This window comes from Mobula hypostoma, unplaced genomic scaffold (genome assembly GCF_963921235.1).
Source record: "Mobula hypostoma unplaced genomic scaffold, sMobHyp1.1 scaffold_36, whole genome shotgun sequence".
NCBI classification, from domain to species: Eukaryota; Metazoa; Chordata; class Chondrichthyes; order Myliobatiformes; family Myliobatidae; genus Mobula; species Mobula hypostoma.
In genome coordinates this window covers 2,544,727-2,557,361 of record NW_026948187.1, presented here as the reverse complement: position 1 = coordinate 2,557,361, position 12,635 = coordinate 2,544,727, and the positions used below count along the sequence as shown (strand labels likewise).

The 12,635-nt window shown below is 44.9% G+C and overlaps 1 non-coding gene and 1 pseudogene across 1 annotated transcript; both read left to right on the top strand.

Moving 5' to 3' along the window:
• LOC134341628 (zinc finger protein 850-like) overlaps positions 1–12,635 on the top strand; it is a 108,305-nt pseudogene that overhangs the window by 49,861 nt on the left and 45,809 nt on the right.
• On the top strand, positions 9,285–9,366 carry trnas-gcu (transfer RNA serine (anticodon GCU)). The gene has a single exon. It is a non-coding gene; the product is annotated as a tRNA-Ser (tRNA).

Genomic DNA, 12,635 nt, shown 5'->3' with positions numbered 1-12,635 from the left:
TTTTTTTAGAAAACTTACTTGAACATATTATGCAAAGTTTACCCCTTCCAACAATTTACAGTATCCGAGACGCATTCATCACGTGGAAAATTAAAATTATCTTCAATCACAACCTTATTTCCCTTTCAACTATCGGAAATTTCTGCAATTTTTTTTCCTCTAAATCCCGCTGATCTTTGATACAATCTGAAAAAAACATGATCATGAGTTAGTTTGTATTCTGTCCTTCTCATATAGACTCGTTATAGAAGCCCTCGAAGTGGTCCTGCATGAGCACTGTTATGGCATATTCCATGACGAGTAACGGCACCATTTCCCTCATAAATATCCACCTCCATTCGTTATGAAACAATAGAACCTCGGAACAGTGAACTTCGAGCTCTGCCCTCTTGCATGTAATTGTCACTAATGATCGCACATCAGAATCCACGTGCTGATCCAACATATAATATCACTGCCTTATCAACAGTACTCATTGTACTGAAATAGAGGCAACTCAGAATATTTGTCCCACAATGCGCAAATCTTCGGTCATGTCTTTGCATGTAGGCCTAAACCCTACTTTCCCCACAACTAATTCACCAGCTATCCTGGCACACGGGTTTCCATATTTCTGCAGCTTTCGTTCAAATGTCCATGAGTAGGACCGGAAACCTTTACTGCAAGGATAATGGTCCCAATGCAGTGGATGTGCAATCTGTCTCCGTTGGAAATGTCCTAGCTTCATTGGAGGAGACTCCAATGATCCAAACCTCTGTAGTTCTCTCTCCTGCACTATCTCTCGAGCCACGTGCTAAACTGTGTTATGTTCATATTCCGAGCGTCTGGGGCATTTGGCATGGTTACAGATCCCGAGATAATCAACCTTGAGGTCTGGTCCCCCAATATATCACCTAACAACCTAAACTCACTTTGCAGGACATGGTCACACTCTCTGCCCGTAGCATTGATACCCCCAGGGACCACGACCTCATGCTGCTCGCCCACTCCCGTTCCCACTTAAGAATGCTATGGACATTATCCAAGATTTCTCCCACACTGGTAAGTCTGGAGGTTTATGATCTTCGAATATCGTTCTCGTTCACAGAACCCGTCTGTCCCTATAAACATTGAATCCCCTGTCTTTACTATCTGTCTGTTTCCATTCTGTTCTGTGTCGGTGAGTCAGACCCGGCGGCTTTGTTTTGCTAGGACGTCACTCCTCACAGTATCCGATGTGATACACTTGTTATTAAGGGGAAGGTTCCCATGGGTTCTCTGTTCTGGTTGCCGATCCTATTTCCATCCCATGATGATCACACACTTCTTCGTCCCCTGCGCCGCAGATGTGTTGTCCTTCTCTGCTTTCAGTTGATCTCTGTAAATCTCTGCCAAAGTTAATGACCACATACTTTTCTACCTGAATACAATATCGATCACCCTACGGCTGTTTCCTGGTCTGCTCTGTTGATTTGAACACTGTCCTTCTGCTTCAGGGAACACGTCTCTCGCTTATTCTGAGGTCATAGCAGAGTCGCAACCCTGCCCAACAATGTGCTCAAGAACTTCTTGAACGCCTACTTCGCATTCGCCTCTGCCATCACCAGCCATACTCGGTAATAACCAGTATCTCTTAATAGACCTTTGAAATTACCTCCTCTAAAATACATGATCTCTGATGATACGCAGTTCAACGCTGCCAAATTAATACTGACTCACAGTTCTACCTATGCCTCTCATAATCTCATGAATCTTTCTCAAATATCCACTCAGTTTTCGCAGTACCAAACATAGCAACTGATTTTATCCAAACTCCTCGATAGCACATGCCTTCTAATTCAGGCATCATCTGCTTCATTATGAGAGCCTCCACATACTTACTGAGATGGAGCGACCAGACCTAAATGCAATACTCAACTGCCACCTCACTGGAACTTTATAAAGACACATCATAAACTCCCAATCTTTGTCAAAGTCAATTCTTTCACTAACAATGACAAATATCCCACATGCCTTCTTTACTACCCTGTCTACATGTGTAGACATTTTCATGGCAGTATGAACTTCGATACCAATATGGGTCTTCGTGTAAACATTGTTCAATGTCTCGACACGAACATTATGCTGCCTCTTTGTATTTTGTGTCGGAAGGTGCAAATGGTCATAATTGAACTGATTAAATTCCGTCCTGCCGAAGGGCCTCAGCACACACTGAATGCTGGAGCATCTATAGTACCATCTGTGGAAACCAATAGTGGGTGTCTCCAGCATTCAGTGTGTGCTGAGTGTGAAATGTTGCACCTTCTTTAGAAAGTGCAAGGAGACGATACACTATTAAGGGCAAGTTCATTGCAGAAGTTGCTGGGGGCCCTTGCAGAGATATTTAAATCATCCTTAGCGACAAGAGAGATGCCCGCGGATTGGAGGATAACCAATATTGTTCCACAATCTAAGAAATAATCTAAACATAAACCAGAACGTTCTAGGTCTGTTATCAGTTGTCGGAAAGTTATTGGAAGGTATTCTGAGGGACTGGATATATAAGTATTTGAATAGGCATGGACTTCGTTCGTGGTAGGTAAGGTATAACCATGTATAATCAGTCCATGTCTGTCCAAGTTCTGACTAGGGATCAGTGCTAGGTCCGTTCTTATTTGTCATCTATATCAATGATCTGGATGATAGTGTGGCCACAGCGAGGAAGGTTATCATAGCTCACAAAGTGATCTGGGTATACAGATCTGGGAAAAAATGGCTGAAAATGGCAGATGGAATGTAATGCAGACATGTGCGAAGTATTGCACTTTGGTAGCACCATCCAAGGAAGGTCTTTTAAAGTGAACGGTCCAGTACTGAGGAGTGTGGTAGGACAAAGTGATCTGGGTATACAGATCTATAATTCGTTGAAAGTGAAGGCAAAGTAGTTAGGATCGTAAATACAGTTTTGTTTTGCAAATTCGGTTTCATAAATCAATGTATTGATTTATGCAATGTAAGAAAAAATCCTAGAAGATATCATCTGCACTCACTTGAAATGATTCTGTCATCACCATAATGCGGTGAGCTAGATTGCAGTACCGTTTAGCATTGCACCGTGACGTTGCAATATAACGACTCAACATTTCAGTTCTAGGCCCAGAATTACAGACACAATCATGTCGCCAATCTTCTTCATCGCGCAGTTAATCATCTCTCATAGAAAGGGCAACCTTCGTGGAACTACAGTATTGGCATTCCTCGGTGCAAACAATTTACTCTGTGTATTTACTGCTTACGTTACTGGAAGCTCCAAAATTCATTACCGCTAATTTGTTCGAATTAAATTCCATCTGCTAGTGCTCCAAATTTACAACATATCCAGGGGGAATTCTATGCAATACTCCACTGAGTTTCAGAATGGAGTCCATTCGTGAATTTGCAATTTATTATGTTAATTAAAAATCTGAGATTGAACGCAGAGCAGAATTTTCGATATTGATTGGCAAGATCAGACGCCAAACATTGATCAGTCGGGCGACCCGTGAGCTACCTATTGCTGATAGGGAAACGATCACTCAGTTTGTCCGCTCAGTTTCTATAGATAGCTCTTTGTGATTTTCGATGCTTCTTCATGGAAGAAAATGTATAACAGTAAGTTATGAACTGTAATTTAATCCGCGATTTATGCCGAGTGTGGATTGCTAGGTCCTTGCCTCCCCGTCTGCGTGTCTCCCCATCCTCTCGCGGCCGTGGTTGATCCACTCCACAGGCCTTGTTTCATCCTCGTCAATAGGCCATATAATCTATTGCGTGTAAACATCAAATTTTAAACTTTCCTTCCTGAGGCGCAACAATCAGGCTTCCAGAGAAATGGGTGGTAACCGATAAATATAGTGAACAGAAACTCGGTCTATCTCAGTTCCTTCCGTATCCGCCTGACACAGAATGCAAGAAACTGTGATACTTCACAAAGGAATAGGATTAGTGAACACATGCGAAACACGGAAATCCCGATGAATCGCCAGTCCTGAAACCGAGTTTCGATCTGAAACGCCGACGTTCCTTTTTCCCTCTACGGATGCTGCTCTATCCGAGTCCTCGACGTGATTGTGTGCTGCTGTGGAAAACTTGGCCGTGGCCGGGATATCCAGTCTGCTCATAGAGTTGTCAGCGCATAGAAGGTAGGGCAAGTGACCATAATTCAGTCGCGATCAGTGATTAGTCACTTCCCAAAACCTGACCCTTTCTCTTTTTAGACTCGTTTCTCCATTCAAATCAGGACAATTTCACTTTATCGTCTTGGTAATAGCGGGTTTAGTTTATTGTAGAGTTCTACTGCCGACAGGAGACCCGTGAAATGTCGCACGAGAGGCAGCGTCTCAAGCATTGACATTTATCCAGTCCGGAGGGGGTGTGCGGTCAGTTAGATAACTGTGTGTGTGTGTGTGTGTGTGTGTGTGTGTGTGTGTGTGTGTGTGTGTGTGTGTGTGTGTGTGTGTGTGTGTGTGTGTGTGGTGGGGGGGGTGTTGTTAGTAATCTGCGTTGCTGCATGTATAAAAGGTGCTAGTGGGAGAGTGGGTCTGGGTTGCTGAACGACGGGGTTTACAGGGATCTGATGGGGTCTGAGGGAGCGGCTTATGTGGAGTTATGGGGCCAGAGAATCGATAGGCCCTGTTTCGCTGGAGGTGCTGGTGTGGTGTTGGTGGAGAGGTATGGGAACCGTTTCAGGTCTGGCGGGTGAGATCCGGGCTGAGTGTGTGGGCGAATGTGGTGTACGAGAGTGGTGTGTGGTCAATGTCAGAGGCCCAGGAACTGTGGAGTCTGTTGGGGTGGTATGGGCACAGTGTGAACTGATGTGGAAGAGGGTACTCAGAGAGAATATGCGAGGTGTGTCGTTATTGGGAAAGTGGAGAGCTGGGGGTCAGTGAGAAATAATCGACAGGTTGTGTGGCCATTACTCTGTATAAACTGCAGTGATGGTGTGTGATTACTGAGGACGTGGAAATATGTGACGTCATTGGGGGGGTTCGAGGATGTGGTGTGGCGCTAGTTGTAATGTGGGAAAAGTGTGGCGTCAGCAGGAACTAGTGGGGTGTTAGAAGGTGGAGGAATTATGTTGTCAGAGATAACATATGGGAAGTTGTGTGACCACTCGAGGTTGGTGTAGAATTGTGGGGTCATTGGGAATTGTGGTTATGAGTGGGCATTAATAGGGAAGTGTTGGGACTGTGTTCCGCTGGGGAGGAGTGGTTACAATGGAGCTGTTCCAATTGTTTTGGGCCAGAGGAAGCTGGCAGGGAGGTGGCGGCCGTGGAGGCTGGTGGGAGGTGGAGGCTGGTCGAAAGTGGAGGTCGTGGAGGCAAGGTGGGTAAGTGAATCCGTGGAGGCCGGTGGGGAGGTGGATTTAGTGGGAACCGGTAGGCGCACGTTGGGGTCAGTGGGAAATGTATCCTGATGTGTGTGTTTAGCAGACGAACTGCTGAGAGAGCTGGTCAATGGAGGGACTGCGCAATCAGGGTTAATGGGGGGCCGTGGCTGCAGGGGTGCATGCTGCTGGATCTGATGAGAACACTGGGGAAAGCTGATAGAAATGATCAGCTTCATTATCATACGTTGATCGGGAAGAAGTGGATTTAGGAGCAGGGTTCAGTGATGTAGTGTGTGATCTTTGGGTATGTGTAAAACGTGTGGGATATCCCTGATTTCAATGCGAAGGCGCTGTCATGATGGAATGAGCTCACTAGGATTTGTGTGGGAGATTTCGGCACAGCAGGATGGGCTGTTGGGAAGACGCGAGGTAATGAGAAAGGGTGGGTTCAATTATAGAGCATGGTGAGGGGGTATAGTCAGCGGTGGAGATTTGTGAAGAGACCCTTTTCAATGGGTACAGCTAGTGCTAAATCGGTAGGTAAATTGATGAGGCTAATGGAGGAGCTAATCTGTCTCTGGAGGCCTATATGATGCCGAAGGCGCGGTCAGTCAGTATGGCCACTTGGAACCATGCGAAGTCAGTTGGACAGTGTGGTGCACGAGGTCTGTTTTATTATGAGGAGTCAAAATATAACAGGGAGCTATCATCAGCGCTGAATTTAACATAGAACATAGAATAGTTCAGCACAGTACAGGCCCTTCGGCCCACAATATTGTGTCGACCCTCAAACCCTGCCTCCCATATAAGCCCCCACATTAGATTCCTCCATATACCTGTCTAGTAGTCTCTTAAACTTCACTAGTGTATCTGCCTCCACCACTGACTCAGGCAGTGCATTCCACGCACCAACCACGCTCTGAGTGAAAAACCTTCCTCTAATATCCCCCTTGAACTTCCCACCCCTTACCTTAAAGCTATGTCCTCTGGTATTGAGCAGTAGTGCCCTGGGGAAGAGGCGCTGGTTATCCACTCCATCTATTCCTCTTATTATCTTGTACACCTCTATCATGTCTCCTCTCATTCTCCTTCTCTACAAAGAGTAAAGCCCTAGCTCCCCTAATCTCTGATCATAATGCATACTTTCTAAACCAGGCAGCATCCTGGTAAATCTCCTCTGTACCCTTTCCAATGCTTCCACATCCTTCCTATAGTGAGGTCACCAGAACTGGACACAGTACTCCAAGTGTGGCCTGACCAGAGTTTTATAGAGCTGCATCATTAGATCACGGCTCTTAAACTCTATCCCTCGACTTATGAAAGCTAACACCCCATAAGCTTTCTTAACTACCCTATCCACCTGTGAGGCAACTTTCAGGGATCTGTGGACATGTACCCCCAGATCCCTCTGCTCCTCCACACTACCAAGTATCCTGCCATTTACTTTGTACTCTGTCTTGGAGTTTGTCCTTCCAAAGTGTACCACCTCACACTTCTCCGGGTTGAACTCCATCTGCCACTTCTCAGCCCACTTCTGCATCCTATCAATGTCTCTCTGCAATCTTTGGCAATCCTCTACACTATCTACAACACAACCAACCTTTGTGTCGTCTGCAAACTTGCCAACCCACCCTTCTACCCCCACATCCAGGTCGTTAATACAAATCATGAAAAGTAGAGGTCCCAGAACAGATCCTTGTGGGAGACCACTAGTCACAATGGGGACACTACTAGTCACAATTTCATCTGTCATATTCTCCGTTAGTCCGATAACCTTCCTAAATATCACAGTTATGTTCCTCCAAACTTTTCCCGCTCCATCTACTTTGTCTCTGCCCCTCAAATTTTCATAAAACCCTGGCAAATTCCTTCACAGTTTTTCATCTTCCAGGGATAATCTAACCCTCGGTCCAATCTTTCCATATCACCGAAATGTAATGTTCTTGGCATTCAATCACAAACAAGCGAAAATGTGCAGATGCTGGAAATCTGAGCAACACACACAAAATGCTGACGGAACTCAGCAGGCCAGGCAGCATCTCTGGAAAAAAAGTACAGTCGACGTTTCGGCAGGACCTAAACCTCGGCTGTACTCTTTTCCGTAGAATCTCTGAGCATTCAATTTTGATGTTTCTCCTTTCATTGGCAAGAAAAAAATATTAGCATTAATATTAAAGCTTAACATTGATTTAGTTTGCAAAAATGAAGTTAAAAGGGACACGTAGCTGTACTAAAGACAATGACCAATACGGAAAACAATCACCTTTATATCAATAAGTGACAGATGACTACCGCCTTCCGGAATAGTTAGATTGCCGCTTGTTCTATTCGTTCAATGAGCTGACAGGTCTCTCTCATTTCTTTTCATATCAGTCCTCAGACCGGCCAAGACTGCAATTGTACCAGAAGTGGATCAGCTGCACGAACTTCCTTCTGAAACTTTCATATCGTCCTATTCAGGAAATAAGGTGGAAATGCTTTTTTACGTCATTTATTTAGCACACATGAACAACCAAACAAAGGTTCTGGAAATATGAATCCAATGAAACAATATCTCCCGCCCACTTGGTCTGGAAAGTTAGTTCCACGACGACAGGGGATAGGGCAGGAACTGGGTACTGATAGTGGATGATCAGCCATGATCACAGTGAATGGCGGTGCTGGCTCGAGGGGCCGAATGGCCTACTCCTGCACCTATTGTCTATTGTCTATTGACAGGTACATTTCATTTTGGACTTTGGGAAATCTCAGCTGTGCAAACCTATAGGCCGGTCTGCTCCGGTCCAACAACAACATAACGGCTTTCACTGCCAACTGATGTTTACAAGTGAACCGTTCACTTCATTTATCATTGGGATTTGATATCGTTGCCGCCCGTGTCGGCGATCCGCACCAAGTAAAAGGAGGAAACGGATTGAGAGGTTGAACAATGGCGATTGTAGAACAAGGCACCGGAAACATGACTGCAGGAGAGCGACCGACTCCGGAAAATCTGGATTTAATTCGTTTCATCTGTCTTCAGTGCCGCAGGAGTTCCATTGGTAATAATGACTGTTATACATTCTCCAGGTTTGCTCAACTTCTGTCCGTTTTAATCTGCGAAAACTGTATAATGGAATTGGTTTACATGTATTGGCAGCACACTAACACTCCCTAATTCCAAATACTACCCCTGCGGATAAAACTATTGAGTGGGTCTCCATTACCACTGACAGATCTTTTGCTCAAGTTGTTGTATTTTTAATGGGGATTCTTCGCTGACTGACATTTAGCGCTATCGGATCATTTTGCAGCTCTATAGGACCTGACAAAGGGTCTCGGCCTGAAACGTCGACTGCACCTCTTCCTAGAGATGCTGCCTGGCCTGCTGCGTTCACCAGCAACTTTTATGCGTGTTGCTTGAATTTCCAGCATCTGCAGAATTCCTGTTGTTTGCCATGTGAATGTGTCGGGTAAGCGTTAGGATGTTCGGATCTGCGGCTGCGCACAAGCGGGCGTGCCCTTCAGCGCGTCATAATGTGGTAGCTATCGCGTTATTGCATTTGCCCAAAACACGGAAAATCGTCATTCTCGAACCAGATGGCAAATTCTTATAATATCTGTTTACGAAATCGAGCAATATGATAACAAAGCTATTGAAATTTTATTTAATACAACATAAATTTATCTCATTTTACAACTCAAATCATTCACAGTTTCTCCGAGTTACAGAGCACGGATTCCATACTTATGCCACAGCAAGTCAATAGCGTTTAAGGTGCCTGCATTAGTTATTTCCATGTTTCCCGTGCTTGGCACAAATTTCTCTAAACTTTTCTTATCCACGTCCATGAATTCTGGTAAGCACGGCGAGCAAAGTTAATTGACATAGAATCTGAACACAAATGTTTTGACGATAAGTAGAGTCTGTAAGTGCTCTGAAGAAATTCAGAACTTAGAAACAAGAGATAGTAGAGCAGACGAGGTGGCCGAGAGGTTAAGGCGATGGACTGCTAATCCGTTGTGCTCTGCACGCGTGGGCTCGAATCCCATCCTCGTCGCGACATGTTTATCTGGGAGACTCTTTGTTGAATCTGTCACTTTAAAACATCCAAGCTTCAACTTCTGTCACAGGGACGCCAGACGGTTTGTTATATAAGTCATGAAAAACAATATTCATCATTAGTTTACCGCCAAATTTGGCCTCAATGCCACAAGATATACTGTAGGAGCAGGATTAGGCTATTCATCTCATCGATGTTTCTCCGCTATTGCATCACGGCTGAGGCCTCACCATGAGTATTGTGAACAGTTTTTGGTCCCCCATCTCAGAAAATATGTACTAGCTTTGGAGAGAATCAAGAGGAAATTCACGAGGATGATTCCAGGAATGAAAGGGTTATCATACGAGAAACATTTGATGGCTCCAGGACTGTACTCGCTAGAATTTAGAAGGATGGGAGGGAGATCTAATTGAAACTATTCGAATGTTGAAAGGCCTAGACAGAGTAGATGTGGAAAAGATGATTCCCATGGTGGGGGAGTCTAGGACAAGAGGGCACAGCGTCAGGATAGAGGAGCGCCCTTTCAAAACAGAGATGCGTAGAGATTTCTTCAGCCAAAGGGTGGTGAATTTGTGGAATTTATTGCCACATCCAGCTGTGGAGGCCAGGTCGATGGGTGTACTTAAGGCAGAGGTTGGTAGGTTTCTGACTGGACATGGCATCAAAGGATACGGGGAGAAGGATGGGGACTGGAGTTCATGAGGAGAGGAAAAAAAAGGATCAGCCATGATTGAATGGCGGAGCAGAGTCGATGGGCCAGATGGCCTAATTCTGCTTCTATGTCTTATAGTCCTGTGGTCATACATATTATCAGTCTCAACCCGTTTCCCTTGCCTTCTCCTCGTCACATTTGACAACCTTATTACCTGTCCACCTCCTCAACTGCGGCTTTAAGTATGCCCAATTACTTGTCATTCACGGCTACCCGTGGCAATAAATTCCACAAACCCATAACTTTAAGCTACAGAATCTGCTTCTCTAAAGGGACGTCCTTATCTGAGGTTGTGCCTTCTGGCCCTCGACTCTAGCACTACATCAAAAGCCTCTCCAGGTCCATTCTAACTCGACCTGTCAATATTCGATAGATTTCAATGAGATCCCCGACTCATTCTTCCAAATTCCAGCGACCAAAGCCCACGGTCCTAAAATATTCCTCGTACATAACTCTTTTATTCCGGGCATCATTATCGTGACCGCCCTCTGGACTCTGTCCAATGCCGGCACATCCGTTTTAGATAAGGACCCGAACCGTTCACCATATTCCAACTGCGGCCCCACCGAAACCTTATAAAGGCTCAGCATTACATATCCGTTTTTATTTTCTAGTTCTCTCAAAATAAATGCTGACACTGCATTTACCTTTCTTATATCTGTCTCAAACTGGCAATTAACCTCTAGAGAATCCCGCACTAGGCCTCTGAACTCCTGTTACACCTCTTCTTTTCTGATTTGTCCCGATCAGAAAATAGTCATAATCAGAAAAAAAGGGATACGAGAGGATCATGGGACAGGATGTCCGGGAAGAAAGACAAGGGGGGCGGGGTTGTATCCCTTTTGCCTATCACCTGTCCAGCTCTTGGCTCCATCCCTCCCCCTCCTGTCTTCTCCCATCATTTTGGATCTCCCCCTCCCCCTCTGACTTTCAAATCCCTTACTCACTCTTCCTTCAGTTAGTCCTGACGAAGGGTCTCGGCCTGAAACATCGACTGCACATCTTCCTAGAGATGCTGCCTGGCCTGCTGCGTTCACCAGCAACTTTTATGTGTGTTGCTTGAATTTCCAGCATCAGCAGAATTCCTGTTGTTTGCGTTTTTAAAATCTACGTTTGGATTGTCTGCAAATTTGGACGCAAAAGCACCAGTTTCATCAACCGGATTCATTGACATATGATGCCCTAATTCCGACTAGTCACTGGCAGCCGACCAGAAAAAAAATTCCCCTTTATTCTCACTGTCTGCCTCCACCCAGTCAGCCATTCGTCTATCTATGGCGGTATCTTTACTGTATTATGAGGAACGTTTATCTTTTTTAGCAGACTGATGTGCATCACTTTGTCAATGACCTTCTGAAAATCCAAGTAAACAACATTCAGTGACTCCCCTTTGTTTATTCTGCTCCAATTTATCTCTCAATATGTTTCGTTCCGCACTCCACAGACCCTCGATGGACAAGGGAAGGAACCGCTGCAGGCAGGCACAGGAGAGGGCGCGCTGAGGTCATAGTTCAGCTGCGGAAAGTGACTGAGAGTCAAACGCCCTGCTCTGAATTCAATAAAACAGCAGCCAGACCTGAGAAATAAGTGACCCAGTGAATTTAATGTCCCTAGTCTTTCCATCACTTACTGAAGAGATGTATCTATCAGTTAAATATGATGGATGCAAATTCATCCGCGGGAAATGGCCGTGATGTCATATGATTGGTGCTGTGATTTGGTTACCTACTGTTTCCAGTAAGAACGGTCATCTGAAGGGGAAGGGCGCGCCTATGTTGCTGTCGCCTTTGACCGGTAGTTATCTCTGGGAAGTGTAATCTCGGCACAGGTGCTACTTTGCCGATTACTGTAATGGTACAACTGGGTGCAACTGTTGAAGACAGTTTTATTATCGGGCTGACTCTGAGACCAGTGCGGCTCCAGGCAACTGGGCCAAAGTTAAAACCAGGAGAGGGAAAATGTCTCGTGTTCAAAAGGGGAAAAAATGAAAAATGTATAATAGTTCATGATATTTCACAGCGTCCTTCCTTCTGCTGCCTCTGTGTAATACCTCCACAGCGGACTTCGCCCTGAGCTGTGACTGGAGTTTATAGAGTGACAACAAACTGGTCCCAAGCTGAAGAATAATTCGAAGCGCCGACACCAACCGAATCGAACCAACTGCAGGTTGCGATTCCTCTCTGCAGTAGACCAATTTTTCTAGAGAAAACGTGGCCACTGCTATGGTGCTCTGAATTAATAATTTTTGACTCGGAACACATGTTACAAACACTCATTGATGTAAAATGAGTATTTCCGTGTTTGCAGAAAAGCGTGATGAAACAGGGTGTATCGTAAAGGGTGAAGTTCAGGTTATGAGTGTGTTATTATCTGAAGGTGTGTTTACCTACTGTTAGGGTCCATAAAATTTTAACGAGTTTATTCGCAGAAGCAGGTCTAAGGCCGCTGATACCACAGAACACATTGACAGATGAAAGATCCAGCTAATTTTATGTTCAAGAGTTTTCTATCGACCACTGACGCAGAACGGTAAGTGTATGCATAATATAAATTA